Raw genomic sequence first — 19,835 nt, forward strand, 5'->3', positions numbered from 1 at the left:
ATCGACTCAACCACATATAAAAGAATGTGACTTTTAGTGTATCTTTTTCTTAGCCTCTTCAAGAGAAAATGAAAATTAGGGAGCTCCCTCTGATGGCTAAAGTATATAAAGTGATGTGGAAATTACAAGAAATATCTCTGAAAGCTCTGGATTGCACATGTGTTTGTGTGTGTGCACACAGACACACACTTCCACATTGCACAGAATCATGGACATAAAAATCACACAGAAGCACAGAAATATAAATATGAATAGACAAATATAGAAAGACCCATAGACAGTTACACACACACAACCCCAAAGTATCACAGAGTGTGATATTTAAGGGTGTGGCTATTGAACTTGAACAAAACCAAACCTGCATTTGCATCCCATATCTGGCACTTACTGACTCAATGAGCTGGGGCTCTTTTCCTGCTTTCTCACCTGTATCCTGGGGATGATATTAACACCTAGCTCTTAGAGCTGTTTGCAGATTCAGTGCAATGAAGGGCTTAACCTCGTGCTTGGAATGTCCCAGAGGCCACTGCTGCTGCTGCTTTTTGATTTTTCTAGGGCTGAAGTACTTAGCTGAACAGGGTTTGAGTTTTGTAGTTAAAGTGCATGGTTATATCAGAGAGATGTATTAGTTAACAATATTTGTAAGTGATATTAATGAAGAATAAATGACCTTCCCAGACAAGGCTATTTCTGAAATTTTCAGAGATGAGAAGGACTTATTATTGTCCTTGGGAAATGGAAACACCTAAAACAAATATTTCTTGCTATTGTTGTGTGTCGTTGTCACCGTTCTACGTTATTCCTCTCCTTTTCCTTTTTGCAGGAGATAGGAAGATTGAGAGAGCTGACGGAAGCGGGGAAGAGGGTGTCTTTCGCCACCTAGTGATCATTTTGAGTAAGTACAGTATTTGTGTATTGCTTAGAAATACTCCCTAAAATTTCACCTTTGCAAGATTGTATAACTGCCCTGGTGAATAAGCTGGTATACATCAAGTTATAGTGGTTTCTGCTATACCATAGTCCCCACCCTTATCCGCTGTTTTGATTTCCAATGTTTCAGTTACCCGCACTCAACTGTGGTCTGAAAATATTAAATACAAATTTCTAGAAATAAACAATTCATAAGTTTTAAATTGCACGCCATTTTGAGTAGCATGATGAAATATTGCACCGTCCTGCTCGGTCCCACCCAGGATGTGAAGCATCCCTTAGTCCTGCACATCCCACTCGTTAGTCACTTAGTATCAGATCGACCGTCGAGCTATCACAGCCTTGTGTCCAAGTCACCCTTATTTTGCTTAATGACCTCAAAGTACAAGAGTAGTGATGCTGGCCATTGGGATACACCAAAGAGAAGGCATGAAGTGCTCCTGTAAGTTAAAAGTTCTTGAGTTAATAAAGAAAGAAAACCACGTTGTATGCTGAGGTTGCTAAGATTTACGGTAAGAATGCATCTTCTACCCATGAAATTGTGAAAAAGGAAAAAGAAATTGGTGCCAGATTTGCTGTTGCATCTCAAACTGTGAAAATTACAGCCACAGTGAAGGATAAGTGCCTAGTTATGATGGAAAAAGCATTTTATTGTACAATAGGATATTTTTGAGAGAGACCACGTCCACGTAATTTTTATTACAGTGTATTTGTTCTGTTTTACTCTTTTCATTATTATCATTAATCTCTTACTGTGCTTAATTTATAAATTAAACTTTATCATAGGTGTGTATGTATAGGAAAAAACATAGTCTATATAGGGTTGAGTACTATCCACGGTCTCAGGTATCCACTGGGGGTCTCCGAACATATACCTGGGAATAAAGGTGGAACTCTTCAGAAATTAAAAACTCATAAAATAAAAAGAAGTCTTTGTTTCTAAAATTCTTTCCTTCACTCAGTTTTCCTCTGGGATTCAATGAGACTATGTTTTATAGTGGTGGTCTTCAAACTTGCTAATTATAGGCTACCTAAAATAATTTTGAGAAACTGTCTACCCTGTCAAACATCTTGAAGTTAGCATCTGAAATTTCTTATCATAAGTTTAATTATTTGTACAGTTATCATTTGTGGCATATTATAAATATTTATACTTTTAATTAATGATTTAATCACATTTTTAATCTGTCCAATGAGCTAAAAATACCTTGCTAATTGGAGAAGGAAGTGGCCACCCACTCCAGTATTCTGGCCTGGAGAATTCTATGGACTGTATAGACCATGGGGTTGCAAAGAGTTGAATGAGTGAATTTGACTTTCACCTTAATCTGTCCAATGAGCTAAAAATATCATGTTAACAAGACACTCATCATTGTTAATTAAGAGCAAACAAATAAGAAAAAACCACGAACAGCTAGAAATTTTACATGATTTTATCATTTCCTTGAAATTGCCGTTCCATTCAACTTCCCTCACAGAATTTATCCTAATGCAATTTATTTTAATGTTCAAAGACCTTTTATTGGTCACCCATACATCTCTGCAAAAATATAGGTTGAAATAAATTTTCCCATAATGCTAAGCTTCTAAGTACTAAATCTTTTATTATTAAATTATTAGTAGCACACAGTTTATCAGAAGAGTATAAAATATTACACATTTTGAAAAGTTAAAAATGAAAACTAGAATTTGGTTGGCAATGCTTTTCCTAAGTGAATTTGATTGTTTGTTTTCCCCCAAGTTAGTTCATGACTTGGAGGATGACTCTTACTTCTAATGAAACAGAGTACAGTATAAATTTTATTCCCATAAATAAGGAGAAGGGAATGGAATGAGTATCCAAGTCACAGGTCAAAAATCACATGGTGACCAGTCATAAAAAAAAGTTTAATGACTTAAACTTTTTAAATTAAATTTTTTTATTTTTAACAGACAATTTGGCTGAGCCTATCTTTAATTGTTTGAAAGAAAAGAAGCCCGAATTATAAAAGGGTTTGTTGCTGAATCATTAATTTTAGTGTTTCTGGGAGGCTTACCAGAATAACCTTATTACCGAGGTTTAGCAAATGACTATTATATATCATTCTTTCATTTTGAGACATTGTTTTTAATTCAGTGGACTTACAAAGATTGGGAAAATCAAAATACTTAGATAAGTGTCACTTAGTTAATACAATAATTTTGATAAAATCCCTTTAGTTTATTATTTACCCTAAATATGAAACTTTGAGGCTACTGATTTGGATTATTGATTTCATGGAAAACATTTATAATATAACTCAGTTGACAAAGGCAATGTTCATATAAAAATAATCAGCCAAATCAGCTTTATCTTCAGATAAAGTGTCCAATTTAATTTTTCAATGGAGAATATGAAATAATATGCATTTTGAGGAGCCTTATTTAAACCATGGAGAAATCAATTTGGGGGCACCTCTGGTTAAACATTTCACTAGCAAAGTAAATAGAAGATTAAAATGAGATTTTAACGTATTTCAGAATAAAGAAAATTTAATTTTAATATTTAATAATAATTTTAATGATAAAATTTATTAATAAAATAAAAAAAATAATAAAAATTTAATAATTTTTTTCTTATATGTAATTTAAAATTAAACAGTGTAATATGTAGCTAACATGTTATAAAACAAGGAATTGAATGGCATGCATAGCTTCTTTTGGTAAACAAATATCCCAATTTTGGGTTTCTGGAAATAATTAAGAATAATGTATAAAAAATTTTAAAGACATTAATATTTTTAGGCCACAGGATTAAACTTTTCAGCCATATTTTATAAAAGAGAAAAGTATATAGAGCTAAAAAATAACTGGTCTGGCAACAACCATATTTAATTTTTTGATAATAAGTACTAGAAAATCTGTAATTATAAAATGAAATGAGGATTGACTTTCATTGGGAAAGATATTTCAAGATACAATCTGAGAAAACACGTTTTAGTTAGTTTAATTGAAGATGTATCTTATTTGAAAAAAATCACATACAATTTCTGTACATGTTTTACCAATGTAAACATTTTGTAATACAAAAAACATTCCAATTATATGTAAAAGAATCAGCATGGACAGTATATGCAGCTATTAGGAGGTGTTTTCTTTCCAGTTAATGACAGATGTAAGTGATTAGTGTTGAGAATAGCTGCAAAATAATGCTTAATTTTAAGCAAGTGGGAAAAAGTTGTCCTTGGACAGATCAGTTTTAGGCAAGAAGAGGCATGGATGTTGAGAAGCTGAGTGTGGATTCCCTGCAAACTACCCCTGCTCTCATACTTTCTGAAAAGAATTCATGGATGAGTAGCCAAGTTTGAAGCCCACTGTTCTAAACTGTCTTCAGCAGGATTGCTCCAGAGCAATGTTTTGTCAGTTAGGATAATCAATTTTTTGTAGTTCACAGTCACAGGAGTGCAGTGGAGGTAGCTGCCACTCTTGATTTTCTGCCAACTGTTTTTATGACTGATCATGTTTGAGCCAAAGGTTCTGAAAGGGATTATTTTTGTTTTGCTGATAAATGGGTATATTGACTAGACCTCCATTGTCTGATATTGGAGCCGCTAGCAACATGTGGGTATTGAGCATTTGAAATGTGACTAGTGCAAACTGGGCTTCCCTGGTGGCTCAGTGGTAAAGAATCCGCCTGACAATGCAGGAGATGCAAGATACCAGGGTTCGATCTCTGGGTCAGGAAGATCCCCTGGAGAAGGAAATGGCAGCCCACTCCAGTATTCTTACCTGGGAAACCTCATGGACAGAGGAGCCTGGTGGGCTACAGCTCATGGGGTTGCAAAGAGTCAGAAACAACTTAGTGACTAAACACACACTAGTGCCAACTGCAATATATTCTAAGTGTAGAATGCAACACAGCAGATTTCAAAGACAGGGCACACATAAGTGAAATTGTTCATTAATATTTTTATATTGAGTACATGTAGAAATGACAATATTTTGGCTATATTGAGTGAAACAACACACATTATTAAAATTAATTTCACCTGTTTTTTAAACTTTTTTTAAAATATTGTAACATGAAAATTAAAATGATATAGGTGGCTTGCATTATATGTTTTATATGATAGTGCTACTGTAGAGCTCAGATTAAAATTCTCTAACTTCCCCTAAATAGCATGATCACAGAAAAGATTGATTTGTCCACTAATGTTGATATTCTGATGTAACCAGTTCCTTTACTAGTATTTGGGTTTCTGAATTGGGGAATTTCTAGTTGTTAGGCTTGAAATTTGTAGTTGTTTTTCTTAGGAAAAAGTAAAAAACCCCAAACAAACCAATATTCCACTAAAGATATTGGAAAAGTAGTCTTTTATTAGTACCTGGAAATTTTCCCAGAATGAACTTTGGATGGCTTCTCAGTGGATATATGTGAAGTTTTTCAAGCTCTTCAAAATTGTCAGTGGCAGATATTGCATTCTACAGAAGATATGACGTGTTTCATCACATTTGAGATTTTTTATGTAATATGTTTTTATGTAACACTAAGAAAAAAATACTTCCAAATAAACTGTGATGTAATGCTTTCATATCCATAAAATTTTAATTTTATACTTACCAAAAGAGCTTTTTTTGGCATATATGGACATATATTTTTATCATATATCATGATACCAAAATAGCCACAACCAAGTTTGAGTATGTATGGCAGTGACATTTCCCTTTCAACTGCCTCCTGGCTGACAGGGATTGTAAAATGCCCTGATTATAAGACACATTCTGATTTGAAAGACATGAAAATGTTAAGAAAATATGCATCTTAGAATTGGTTAAATATGGTCAGTCATTTGTCAAGAAAGAGAGGATCACAGAGGACAGAAAGCCAAACTCCAAGACATCAGCTTAGTGAAAACACCTTTTCTGTGTGTGATTGGATACACAAAACCCAAAATGTGGCTCTTATTCAAACTTTTATCATAGAGCACTTAAAAAACATTGCAATATACAATTCATGTTAGTTGTTTGATGGTTTTCCTAGTTTTCTTTTATTTGTTTCCTGGCTTGGAAGTGGGAGCAGTGGAGGAGAAGGGGACGACAGAGGATGAGATGGTTGGATGGCATCACTGACTCAATGGACATGAGAAGTTTGAGTGAACTCCGGAATTGGTGATGGACAGGGAGGCCTGGCGTGCTGCAGTCCATGGGGTTGCAAAGAGTTGGACACGACTGAGCGACTGAACTGAACTGAATTTGGAAGTGGGAGAGTTAGGGAAGAATCGTGATGGGTGGGGCTTCGGCTGGGCACAGACTGGCTCTCTCCAAACTAAAAATATCTAGCATCTCTGGAGTGAGAATCACTTAGCACAGCCTTGTGTGTGGCTGTGCCTTCAACGGCACTGTTTCTTCTTTACAAGCCGGGTAACCGACACAGCCTTTCTGCCTGTCCCTGCTGAGCTTAGTTCTAACATATTCACCATATCCTTTCTTGATTGAAGGGTCTAAGAGAAGGAGGGATGGAGATAGAACTGCTTTCCTAGTTTTTGTTTTACATAGTATTTGAAAGGGTGAGCAGATGAATAAAAACTCCACAGGAAGTCCATTATGTCAAGAATCAATGAAGTGAAAACACAGTCTAGATTTATCATCCGGAAATTGTGCGAATCTCTGATTCTAATGGTACTCATGATGATATATTTATAAGAAGAAACAAATTTCAGAGTTCTCAGGAGATGAGAAAAATAAGAGAATCCAAACCATATTTCCTCTTTTGTCCTTAACACTTGTACTGAGCCATAAGTGTCTCTTGAAAGCTCAGAAGGAGGGCCCAGCTTGTGACCAGTGCAGCCTCATTGGGCCCTGAGCTTAGAAGGGCTCCATGCTTGCTTTAATGCTCTGCTGTCATGGTCTAGAAATCCTTAATACCTTTTTAAAAAGGAAATCCCACATTTTCATTTTGCCCTGAACCCCACAAATTATATAGCTAATGTTGTTCAAAAGGAGACACTTGCCAGAGAATAATGAACTGAAGTTGCCACATTAAATTAGAAGCATTGCTTTTCTAATGTTCTGTCCTGAATCCTTTCTGTCAGTACTTGTAAATACAGTATTCGTAAGCTACTATTGTTGTTAGGAATAATAGGTGTAGAAGTACATCACAGGAATGGTAGTATCACTCAACAGTACTTTGTATGGCCTTCCCCACTGATTCATAGGACCTGGGGCATCTTCTGTGTTTCTCTTTTGTGATCTGTTAAATGGCAGTGACATTTCACCTTAACCCCAGATAAGGTTAATTGTTAGAATTAGATTGAAATGCCCATGGAAGTACTTGTGATCTCTAAAGGTTGAAGCAGATACAGAAGATGATTTATGCCCCTTCCCTGGCATGGAGTCTGGGCGGCACCTATCTGCTGGGGTCCTGGTGCCTGAGTTGCACTCAGCAGTGAGGCCACTCTGCCCCATGACTGTATAGCAGATATCCAAGGGGGTCCTAGAGCCAGACAGTCAGCACCCCTGCCATGTCAAGAGCCTGCTGAGGCACATCACACTGCTGCCTAGATGACTGGGTCAAGGCTCCTGGCTGGAAATCACTGCTATGTGGACAGGGCTAGAGGGCTGAGAAGACATGGGAGGAAGTGTGGACAGGAAAGATCCTTTGCGTCCCTGGGACCTAGTCCTGAGAACTTTTTCTAGGGCATGCATGCATGCTAAGTCACTTTAGTTGTGTCCAACTCTGTGCAATCCTATGGACTGTAGCCTGCCAGGCCCCTCTGTCCATGCAGATTCTCCAGGCAAGAATACTGGAGTGGGTGCCATGCCCTCCTCCATGGGATCTTCCCAACACAAGGATTGAACCTGTGTCTCTTATGTCTCCTGGCATAAGGAGTTCTTCTGCCAGAACCTGGCAGGCGGGTTCTTTACCACTTGCACCACTTGGGAAGCCCGTGGGCTATATTTGAGGTTACGGAGGACCCAGCCATAGGTGCTAGCCACTTCAGATGGCCACAGGAGTTTTCTTATTTCTCAAAATGGAGCTGTATTCAGAGTTGCCATTATCTCAGTAAGAAAAGTAGACTTTCATTTCCATCATGTGAAGGAACTCATTTTCCTGGAAGTGGGGTGGGGAAGTATGCAAGAATGCCCATAGTGACTTTGTGGTACATGCTGCCAGCCTTATTTAAACAACTGCAGGGTTTTGTTATGATGCAGTGGAGGTCACAGAAAATGCCATTGGAAATATCTTGGTAATGTCTTCTGTCACTAATGGGGTGTGGTGATTGACAGTTTCCTTTAGTTCACATATCAGGTATAAGACTTTTTGTTTCTTGTGTGTGGCAAAAGTGAGGATGGGGTGTAGTTTTATAGGAATGAATGTCCAAGAAGAAACTATTTATCTCCTGCCTAAGACGATGCAGTGTGTTTGGTTGCAAGCATCTACTAGAAAACAGGAGGGGACTATGTTGTGTTCCCATGCAGGGGATGAAATAGCCAGGAGATATGAGCATTATTTTAATGTTTTTGCATTAGAGTTTGCACTCCAGCTTCAGTCTGCCACAAAGGCTGCAGATCTGGTAAACCTATAACAAGCAGCCAACATCTGGTCTGTGATTGATCCAGATCTGAGACTGCCAGCTGCCTAGCAACTTGGCTTGGGGAGGGTGCCTGACAGCCTAGATCAGGATTGGAGATGGGGGATAAAGATGGTGATTAGGCAGCTGTCTATGTGCTAATGAGCTTGCCACTGGGCACATGTATTTTGAGAGACTTTCATCATAAGACAGCCTGTAAAGGGAAGTTGGCTGTTGCACACAAAGGTTGGTACAGGCATAACGATGCCTGTAGGTAAGAGGATGAGGTGTGGGGAAGGTGCTCTGGGGGACTTCATGAACTAGATGGAAAGGGGCCATCTGTGCAGGTGCCTGTACCTGACTTAGGTAAGGCCCTGCTCAGGTTGGAATCAGAGCTTTCTTGAGCTGCCTCCAGCACTGCCTGAAATCCCTACTGTGTGTTCGCACACCAACCAAGAGAGGCCACACCTGTTGATGAAGGCAGGTTGGGGACTCAGTGATGACCTCACTTATAGGAAGATGATAATATCATTATAGAGTTGCAAAGAACCCTTCAAGGCTATTTAGTGCAATCATTATATCTTAATTTTGAAACCTCCAATAAATGGTTTTTTTCCTCCAGAAATGAGAAGCTCAGTGTTTCCTGAGGCAGTCCATTCAGCCTCTGGCCATCTTCAGTAGTTCTGCTTTGTACTGGACTGAGGTCTGCCTCCCTGGGAGGCACATTCTGAACTCTGGGACAAGTTATATCCTGCTGACATGTGGCACTTTTGGTCACTGAAGACATTTAACTCTTCTCTTTGCCTAGCTTAGTCTCTGTCTGCCGTTCTCCATTTGACAGTTTAGCCAGTGTTATCCTTACCCTTGTTTTCTTCCTCCTGAGAGTCCAGGTCCCCAGGATCCCAAAGTTTGGACAGTATTCCTGGTGCAGTTGGACCATTTGTTCCTTAAGCTGAATATCATTCGTCTATTGAGTGCATGACATTTATGATCAGATTGCAGTGTTGGGCCACCCAAAGTCTCCAGACAGTCTAAATGCATCTGAAAGGTGCCTTAAACCTGCTTCACTAAGAACCCCAGGGATAACCAAAGCTTCTAACCCAAAGTATTTTACTCACTGAAAGTTAAGTCATGGTGGCACGTGCGTGCGTGCTCAGTTGCTTCAGTTGTGTCTCACTCTTTGCGACCCTATGGGCTATAACCCACCAGGCTCCTCTGTCCATGGGACTCTCCAGGCAAGAATACTGGAGTGGGCTGCCATGCCCTTCTCGAGGCGATCTTCCTAACCCAGGGATCGAATCCATGTCTCCTGCATCTCCTGCACTGCAGGCAGATCCTATACCCACTGAGCCACCTGGGAAGCCTTATGGTGGTACAGGGGGGAACAGAAATGGAGGGTAGAAATTTATCTTCTGTTGAGAGCTGTGTTATCTATTTTTCTTCTGCATATCCTTAGTTTATTTAAATATCATTTCATATGGACTCTGGGAGCCTGAGAAATTACGGAAAAGTGAACCTTAGATAGGATTGAGGAATTACATTCATCATGTGCATTGCTCACAGTGAAGTGGGAGTAAGCTGAAAATTTCTTTCTTCATGTCCCCTCCCCCACCACAGCCTCAGGAATATACAACATCATCTGCAAGGAGAGGAAAAGAGGACTTGGTCACGTAAAAATATAGCAATCTAATCTGTTTCTTCCTCTAGATTTTAGCTAAAAGGTTTATTTACTACATGGGCTGAAAAGTGTTATATATTCCATATATAATTAACTAAATAATAATCCCCAGTAGAATGTAAAGAAGACATGATGTGGTGGATTCATAATGCAGTGTGATACTACATCTATGAGAATGTTCACATTCCTGATGGGTTTATGTAACCAGCACACATCACAATGATGACTCATTTAAAATTATGTAATGAACACTCCATGCAAGAGTTAAACTCAAAATTAGGGCAAGAGGGGTGATTGCTGTACATGTAGCTATAGAGATAGAACAGACTGAGGTGCTGGGAATGTTCTGGAAAGAAAAGTCACGTGGGTGAAGACTTTGCTTGCATTGCAATGTGTTCATGATTAAGTATTCTGATGCCTCTTACTCTTGGCATTTACTATATTTGTTGCTCTTCCCATCTCTCTTCTTGGGGCTGGAGTTCCCACGGTTTCAAATCTGGCTTCTTGCCTTTGCCCTGCCTTTAGTTTCTGCAGAAAACATCATGAAGTTTCAAATGCAAAGCTGAATTCATTTGAAAAACAAAAAATTAATCCATTTTCAAAAATGTCCACCATAAATGCATAGGAGTTTTATTAGTAGGAAAAATAAGAAATGCAATATTAAAATTTAAAAAATTTATTTAGGTAGAGGGTGGGATGCACTGGGTTTTGTGTTTTTTTTCAAAGTTTGGAACTCTGGACTGCAGTCATTGTGAGCTCACGAAGCCAGGTGTCCTGACTTGGATCTCTGGTCCCCTTTCAGCTGGCAGTTGGAAGGGATCCTGTGCCCAACTGCCTTCACAAAGAGCAGAACTGGGCCAGGGGCAGCAAAACTTTGTTCTCCCTCTCCCAAGCCAGCAGTCTGTTAATAAGGAGCAGAGTGTGTGATGGATGCTAACGCCTTATACAGTTAAAGGCACCCCGTGTTCCTTTACAGATGAAGAATTGAGATAATGTAAAGTATTAACCTCCACTCTAGAAGAAACCATCTCACTGTTCATTTTCATAAAACTTTATTAAAGTTATGAGCTTCAAGTTTAATTGAAATATTCAGGAAACTGCTTCTTGGGTAGAGGAAATGAAACCATGAGGCAGCAAAAGTATTTCATTGAGTTTCAGTTTAATGGCAGCCTTGGACACTTGATCCGGGAGGGGTACAGCTCTCTTTCTCTGCGTTAGTCAATCTCTTTTGCTTCCCTCAACCCAATCAGTTAAGGGTCAGTTCCCTGTTGTAAATTTTATCTAGTTGATCCAGGCAATGAAACATCTTATTATGGCATGCCAGATAATTAGAGTTTACTGCATCCCTATTTACTGGCATGTTGAGCAGTGTCGGGAGGGGGAAGTTTCCTTTTAATCCTTCTTGAGTTCTTTGGGCCAGTCTAATAATTAAATTGACATAAGACAGATCACCAGGAGAAAAAAAGAATGACTGAAGGAGGATGAAAAGTCCTTTCTGTGTGCAACTACTTGGAAAGTATTTTTAAGCTTTGCAACTTAAAAACATAACTATTGATAGAGGATTGTCTAATCTACAGAATACACTGTAAGTCGAAAGTGAGATGCATGTGGTATAAAATAAGGCCTGGAAATCTCCACTGGTTTGCCCGTGAGCAGAATAAAGTTTGAAGAGGCTCCAATTTTTTGCCATGGCTGGATGAACAATTTGCTGAGGTAGAGTTTCAGAGGAAACAAGAAGATTAGCTTTGTATTTGATGCAGAGTATTAAGGGCTTTCTAAAGAGATTAAATCAAAACCTTATTACAGTCCACTAATGCTGTATTAATGTAGCAGACATTTTTTGCTTTTCAAGGTTTTCATTTAAACTTGTGTTTGTGAATATTATTAAATTTCTTGGGATTAAGGACTTTGAAAGCCCCTTGTTTGTAAAGCTCTATTATTGAGTTCCCTGTAGGAGCTCAGAAAGCCCTCTGCACATTTAACTCCCGAGTCCTCATTATTACACGGGGGCTTAAGAAAGACAGAGGTGTTGAAACGGCTTTGGGAGAGAGAGGAGCTTGGCCTGGGGAAGAGAGATGTTTGCAACTGTTCATCCACCTTTTCCATGTCATCCTCTCACCCGTATCCCAGATTGCTGGGTGATGATGCTTCTAGGGACATGGCATTAGATTTAGCCCCAGCAGAGAACTTTGATTCAGCCTCTTTCATGGACTTGTAGGAATTCGTGATCTGGAAGTGTAGGGTCGCCTCACTCTGGCTCATCTTGGTTCTTTAGGCTCTTCTCCCTCTCTCCCTTTGCATGCCACTGCCTTCACTTAGAGTGTTTCTCTTCCTCAGTTTGCCTGTTCAAACTCACCCCATCCTTTAAGGCTCATCTCAAATGCATTGCTGTTGTCCCTTACACCTCAAACAGGAAATCCAATCTTGAGTGACCTCTGGTAGTCCCACTCAGCACACTCTATGGCAAAACCTAAAAATCTTATCAGCTCCAAGGTCAAGAGAAGGAGGTGGAGAGAGCAAGGCCCTAGACTTTCTTGTGGGGAAAGGCTTCTCTGATGCTAACATCAGCCGTCTTGCACTGTGTTTATTGCTCCAATGGCCAGGGCTGGTCGTTGGCTTGTATCTTCCCAATAAGGCTCGTGAACACTGCCAGATTAACTGAGCTCTGCACAAGCCTCATAGTGAAGATTCTCTTGCTTCTTCTGGGCAAATAGGTTCATGTCTTATAAATATATCTTTGATTGGGAAGGCTGTCTTTCACATTTTTGGTAAAAATTCACACCCACCTCCTTGGGGGTAATGCAAAGCTGGACAAGCAAGAATGCATGACTTTTCTGGGTAAATGGTGATCTTCTCACCACTGTGTGATTAAAACAGAAAAAACTAAGACTGTAGCTTTGATCCTCAAGCCCAGATTTCAAGTGCTGGAGTTTCTCGAGACTGCTTCTCTCTTCTCCCCATCTCATCTCTGTGTCCTTTTCTTATCCTGATCAGGTTAAAATGAGCTAGACAAAATCATACATGTCGGAAGCAGTAAAAAGATGCACTTCTCATAGTGTTGCATATGCATGTCTCTGCACACTTAGGTTTGGGGGTTGTATGTCAGCTGGTTGTATGTTCCCTTATACATCCTAAGGATCAGTTCAGTTCAGTCACTCAGTCGTGCCCGAATCTTTGCCACCCCATGGACTGCAGTGTGCCAGGCTTCCCTATTCATCACCAACTCCCAGAGCTTACTTAAACTCATGTCCATTGAGTCACTGATGACATCCAACCATCTCGTCCTCTGTTGGCCCCTTCTCCTCCTGCCTTCAATCTTTACCAGCATCAGGGTCTTTTCAGATGAGTCAGTCCTTCACATCAGGTGACCAAGTATTGGAGTTCCAGCCTCAGCATCAGTCCTTCCAATGAATATTCAGGACTGATTTCCTTTAGGATGGACTGGTTGGATCTCCTTGCTATCCAAGGGACTCTCAGGAGTTTTCTCCAACACCATAGTTCAAAAGCATCAATTCTTTGGTGTTCAACTTTCTTTATAGTCCAACTTTCACATCCATACATGACTACTGGAAAAACCAAAGCTTTGAATAGATGGACCTTTGTTTGCAAAGTAATGTCTCTGCTTTTTAATATGCTGTCTAGGTTGGTCATAGCTTTTCTTCCAAGGAGCAAGCGTCTTTTAATTTCATGGCTGCAGTCATCATCTGCAGTGATTTTGGAGCCCCCCAAAATAAAGTCTGTCACTGTTTCCACTGTTTTCCCATCTATTTCCCATGAAGTGATGGGACCAGATACCATGATCTTAGTTTTCTGAATGTTGAGTTTTAAGCCAACTTTTTCACTCTCCTCTTTGACTTTCATCAAGAGGCTCTTTAGTTCTTCTTCACTTTCTGCCATAAGGGTGGTGTCATCTGCATATCTGAGGTTTTTTATATTTCTGCTGGCAATCTTGATTCCAGCTTGTACTTCATCCAGTCCAGCATTTCTCATGATGTACTCTGCATATAAGTTAAATAAGCAGGGTGACAATATATAGCTTTAAGGTACTCCTTTCCTGATATGAAACCAGTCTGTTGTTCTATGTCCAGTTCTAGCTGTTGCTTCTTGACCTGCATACAGATGTCTCAGGAGGCAGGTCAGGTAGTCTGGTATTCCCACCTCTTGAAGTTTGTTGTGATCCACACAGTCAAAGGCTTTGGTATAGTCAATAAAGCAGAAGTAGATGTTTTTCTGGAACTCTCTTGTTTTTTCGATGATCCAACGGATGTTGGCAATTTGATCTCTGGTTCCTCTGCCTTTTCTAAATCCAGCTTGAACATCTGGAAGTTCATGGTTCATGTACTGTTGAAGCCTGGCTTGGAGAATTTTGAGCATCACTTTGCTAATGTGTGAGATGAGTGCAATTGTGCTGTAGTTTGAGCATTCTTTGGTATTGCCTTTCTTTGGGACTGGAATGAAGACTGACCTTTTCCAGTCCTGTGGCCACTGCTGAGTTTTCCAAATTTGCTGGCATATTGAGTGCAGCACTTTCACAGCATCATCTTTCAGGATTTGAAATAGCTCAACTGGAATTCCATCGTCTCCACTAGCTTTATTCGTAGTGATGCTTCCTAAGGCCCACTTGACTTCACATTCCAGGATGTCTGGCTCTAGGTGAGTGATCACACCATTGTGATTATCTGGGTCGTGAAGATCTTTTTTGTATAGTTCTGTGTATTCTTGCCACCTCTTCTTAATATCTTCTTTTTCTGTTAGGTCCATACCATTTCTGTCCTTTATTGTGCCCATCTTTGCATGAAATGTTCCCTTGGTATCTCTAATTTTCTTGAAGAGATTGCTAGTCTTCCCCATTCTATTGTTTTCCTCTATTTCTTTTCATTGATCACTGAGGAAGGCTTTCTTATCTCTCCTTGCTATTCTTTGGAACTCTGCATTAAAATGGGTATATCTTTCCTTTTCTCCTTTGCCTTTCACTTCTCTTCTTTTCACAGCTATTTGTAAGGCCTCCTCAGACAACCATTTTGCCTTTTTGCATTTCTTTTTCTTGGGGATGGTCTTTATCACTGCCTCCTGTACAATGTCACAAACTTCCATCCATAGTTCTTGAAGCACTCTGTCTATCAGATCTAATCCCTTGAATCTATGTCTCACTTCCACTGTATAATCGTAAGGGATTTGATTTAGGTCATATCTGAATGGTCTAGTGGTTTCCCCTCCTTTCTTTAAGTCTGAATTTGGCAATAAGGAGTCCATGATCTGATCCACAGTCAGCTCCCTGTCTTGTTTTTGCTGACTGTATAGAGCTTCTCCATCTTTGGCTGCAGAGAATATAATCAATCTGATTTCGGTGTTGACCATCAGGTGATGTCCATGTGTAGAGTCTTCTCTTGTGTTGTTGGAAGAGGGCGTTTGCTATGACCAGTGCGTTCTTTTGGCAAAACTCTGTTAGCCTTTGCCCTGCTTCATTTTGTACTGTAAGGCCAAATTTGCCTGTTACTCCAGGTGTTTCTTGACTTCCTACTTTTGCATTCCAGTCCCCTATAATGAAAATCGCCTTGACTTGTGTGTACCTTGCAGCATCTAGCACAGTGCCTGCCGGGGGGTGGGCCAGTCAATGACTGAATATGCACAAAAGACAGAATCAGTGTTTAAGTGTCAGTGTGGATCTATGTTTGTATCTAATATTTTGGATATATTTGGTTATATAAAATGTGTTATAAAATTAACTTACCTGTTGCTTTTCACTTTTATACATGTGTTATCTGCAAATTTAAAAATTTTACCCATGAACTATGTTATATCTTAATTGGATAGTCCTGGTCTAGAGAGTAACTCATTTTGCATGTGATTTGAGTTCCAGTTACTTGGAAACCTCTCAAAGTTGAAACCATCTAAACTTGCAGTTCTCAGCCCTGGAAGCACTTTAGAAATCACATGGGGAATCACAAACACTTGATTCCTCCTAATGATTTTGATTCACCTAATGCAACTCATAGTGATAATTTCTTCTGTGCTCTGAATTCCTTCCAAAAGGCTGTAGATGGTGTGATCATAATGATATAGGACTCTGTGACATGAATGCCAGAAACATGTATATCTCCAGGTTGGCCAGCTGCTGGATGAAGGGGGCATGCAATATTCAAACAGACTTAGTTCAGACCCTCAACTAATTTTCCAGGATGAACGGACCCTCTTCTTAGCTCTTCTGTTGTTAAAATCAAGAAAACATACAGGAAACACTAACTTAAATTAATTCTGTCTTAGCTGCTACTTCTGAAAATCAGCTTACTGCATTCCATTTGGCCTCCCAGGGAGATACTTAGTATTACTTGCTCTGTTTTCAGAGAGGAACATGGGGTCAAGGAGTGTGACCATCTCTTTGGTTAAGAGAATTCCTTCTGCCAAATTTGTGTTACTTTGTTTGGCTTTTGTTCTGCTGCTGCTGCTGCTAAGTCACTTCAGTCACGACTGACTCTGTGAGACCCCATAGACGGCAGCCCACCAGGCTCTGCCGTCCCTGGATTCTCCAGGCAAGAACTCTGGAGTGGGTTGCCATTTCCTTCTCAAATGCATGAAAGTGAAAAGTGAAAGTGAAGTTGCTCAGTCATGTCCGACTCTTAGCAACCCCATGGACTGCAGCTCACCAGGCTCCTCCGTCCGTGGGATTTTCCAGGCAAGAGTACTGGAGTGGGGTGCCATTGGCTTTTGTTTTAGTGGGCGGGATTTTTTTGAAGGGGACTTGTAAGGGGTTAAGGAAGGTAACATAGAAAAGGCAGCTTTGATTGGAACTGGACCATCCTCTATTTTGGAACGAGCAGTCATTGAGTTCACATTGATTCCTAGTAGCACAGGCTGCATCTCCTAACCTGACCCTCAAATTTTGGGAGGCACCTCCAAGGTCCTGTTAGTTCATAGAGCTCTGGGTGGCTGCTCAGTCTCTATGGATGACTAAGGCTGGTGACCTGGTGTGAGTTCAGAATAGATTGGCAAAATAACAAAAAACTCTAGGCTTTTTAAATCAGATCCTACTGAATTGTATCTTGGGATCCTGGGAAGTCTAAGCACCTTTCTGACTGTAGGGCTGCTTGAAAAAGAGGTGCTGAGTTATTGTGATCATGAATGGCCAAATTTGTGCCACCTACAGTGGTGATAGGAGCTTCCCTGGTGGCTCAGATGGTAAAGTGTCTGCCTGCAATGCAGGAGACCCAGGTTCGATCCCTGGGTTGGGGAAGATCCCCTGGAGAAGGAAATGGCAACCCACTCAAAGTACTCTTGCCTGGAAAATTCCATGGATGGAGGAGCCTGATGGGCTATAGTCCATGGAGTCACGAAGAGTTGGACGCAACTGAGCAACTTCACTTCACTTCTTCACTTCACTTTACAGTGGTGATAATGTCTTGTCAAGGCAGTAGAGAGTTAAGGGGAAAGTTCCAGTAAATAGGGCTTCCCTGGTTGCTCAGACCGTAGGGAATTTGCCTGCAAATGCAGGAGACCCGACTTCAAATCCCAGAGTCAGGAAGATCCCTTGGAGAAGGGCACAGCAACCCACTCCAGTATTCTTGCCTGGAAAGTCCCATGGACAGAGGAGCCTGACAGTCTCTGGGGTCACAAAAAGTCTGAACACAAATGAGTGACTAACATTTTTTCCAGTAAATAGTCCTTGGTGTCCACAGTGTCCTGAGGCTTTTCCAATCCTCTGTCTAGGATTTTTGGTTAAATACTACTTTCCTGAGTGAAAAATTCAGTAAAAGATGTCATGTTGTCTGAGTTATTATGGGAGTGGCTCTGTTGCTTACTAGCTATGTGACATTGGGCCAGTAACTTCTTAAAGCTCCACTTGTGAAATAGGAATCACAGTAGGACCTACCTCATACCTTTCAGGACATGCGATGAATTACTCTACATATCTCCAGCACCTTAAACGGTGATGCTGTGCCCAGAATAGCAGCTGAGGAAAGGTCTGTGGGATGAATAGATGAATGAATTATTGAATGTAAATATTGCAGTGAAATTTTCCACTTTTTCAAATCAATCTGAAAGTGCTGGGGTTTACTTGGGAAGGCAAATTGCTAAAGGCTAATTAGTTAATCAAATATTTAGACTCAGGGGTATCTTCACTCCCCATGTATTTTCACAAAAGAGATACTAGACATAGATGGAAAGCTAAAGATAGCATCTTTTGCCAGTTGGCTTTGGAGTCTCACAGTGTCCAGAGTATACGTTTAATGTTGCAGAGATATTTTAGGGATCAAATTGTTCTCAATATGAAAAATGTTAAATGCAGGTGATTTATAGCCCAATGTAAGTAAATGTTACTAAGTAAAGAGCTATTAAAATGGACAAGCAATAGTTAGAATGGTGACTAGTAACTATATATTATTGAAACATGAACCTTTAAGGTGCTTGATGAAAAAATAATTCTCTGAACTGCTTATAAAATTTCTCCCACTAAAAACAGAACAAACAAGTAATAAGTACCCAACTTTTTCTTTTTAAGGACAGCCCATAAGAGGGTGGTGATTAACTTAACAAAGAGATATTGCAGAGCCGTGAATTTAAGATTTTTTAATGTAAGGTGAAGTTTGAAAAGATAACATCATGCTTTTTTTTCCCCTTGAAAGTCCATCTTTATACTATAATTATAACCCAAATCACATTTGAACAAAACATCAGAAAGGTGAAATTGAAACCTTTTGTGTTAAGTATAGTTTGTGGCTGCAGAGAATAAAGTGATGTTGCTTTGCCATCAGGTCAAGTGTAGAGAGAGTTAACCCTTGGCATTAAATAATCCCATGGTGAAACTCTTAGTCACTCAGTCGTGTCCAACTCTGTGACCCTGTAGACTGTAGCCTGCCAGATCCTGTGTCATGGGACTCTGCAGGCAAGAATACTGGAGTGGGTAGCCATTTCCTTCTCCAGAGGATCTTCCAACAGAGGGATCAAACCCGGTCTCCCGCATTGCAGGCAGATTCTAACCATCTGAGCCACCAGGGAAACCCAATCCAATGGTATTCCAACTTTAAAGCCAGATCACCTCCATGACTTCATTTTATTTTTCTTAATCCATGGATCAGTTTCTCTTGGTATCTCCTTCACAGGAGCTCAATGAAATGGGGAAAGGGAGCAGAGAATAATAGAACCTGTTACACGTGCAGAGACAAAGTGAGAAAGCAAAAAGAGCAGTGCAACAAAAAGTAAGGGAAGCTGAACATATAGCCAGCCGAGCAGCTACTACAGTGAGCTGGGCTGCAACGTCATTTGGTCTTTCCCCTAGCCCATGTGCCTGGACGAACGTAAGGAAATGTGCAGTCTACAGTGCCATTACTTTATTTTCAATTTTCGTTAACAGCTTTTAAAATCAACACAATTTTATAGCAATTAACTATAATTACAAATCTTACAAACATTGTTACGGATAATTACACACCTAATTATTGTTCCTTCATTTAATTCTAAAAGAAATTAACTCTGCTGTTTTGACAAGTGCTTAGTGTTTTCAAAACTGTGAATACTCTATTACTTAAATTTGGTGTTATACATTCTCACAAACTTTCCGAAGTCTGAAACTGTCTGTAATACCTTCAAGTAAGTCCCTGTCTGCGTGCTGGTCCCATACTACTTTCATGCCTACCATTGCTTGGAAGGGACTGTCACCACTGCTAAGGAAAAATGACCCACTCAATTAGTTAGTGGCAGGC

General features: G+C 39.9%; 1 long non-coding RNA gene and 1 other non-coding gene across 2 annotated transcripts in view; both read left to right on the plus strand.

Annotated features, from left to right (window-relative positions):
- LOC112445042 (uncharacterized) overlaps window positions 1-15,733 on the plus strand; it is a 34,208-nt gene extending 18,475 nt beyond the window's left edge. Inside the window, exon 5 of the long non-coding RNA XR_009493505.1 lies at window positions 824-15,733. This is a non-coding gene — a long non-coding RNA (uncharacterized lncRNA). The remainder of the gene's footprint in view (window positions 1-823) is intronic.
- A 1,562-nt stretch (window positions 15,734-17,295) lies between these two features.
- TRNAC-GCA (transfer RNA cysteine (anticodon GCA)) lies at window positions 17,296-17,368 on the plus strand. The gene has a single exon. It is a non-coding gene; the product is annotated as a tRNA-Cys (tRNA).
- Window positions 17,369-19,835: the final 2,467 nt, after the last annotated feature.

The sequence above is a fragment of the Bos taurus genome, chromosome X (genome assembly GCF_002263795.3).
Source record: "Bos taurus isolate L1 Dominette 01449 registration number 42190680 breed Hereford chromosome X, ARS-UCD2.0, whole genome shotgun sequence".
Classification (NCBI taxonomy): Eukaryota; Metazoa; Chordata; class Mammalia; order Artiodactyla; family Bovidae; genus Bos; species Bos taurus.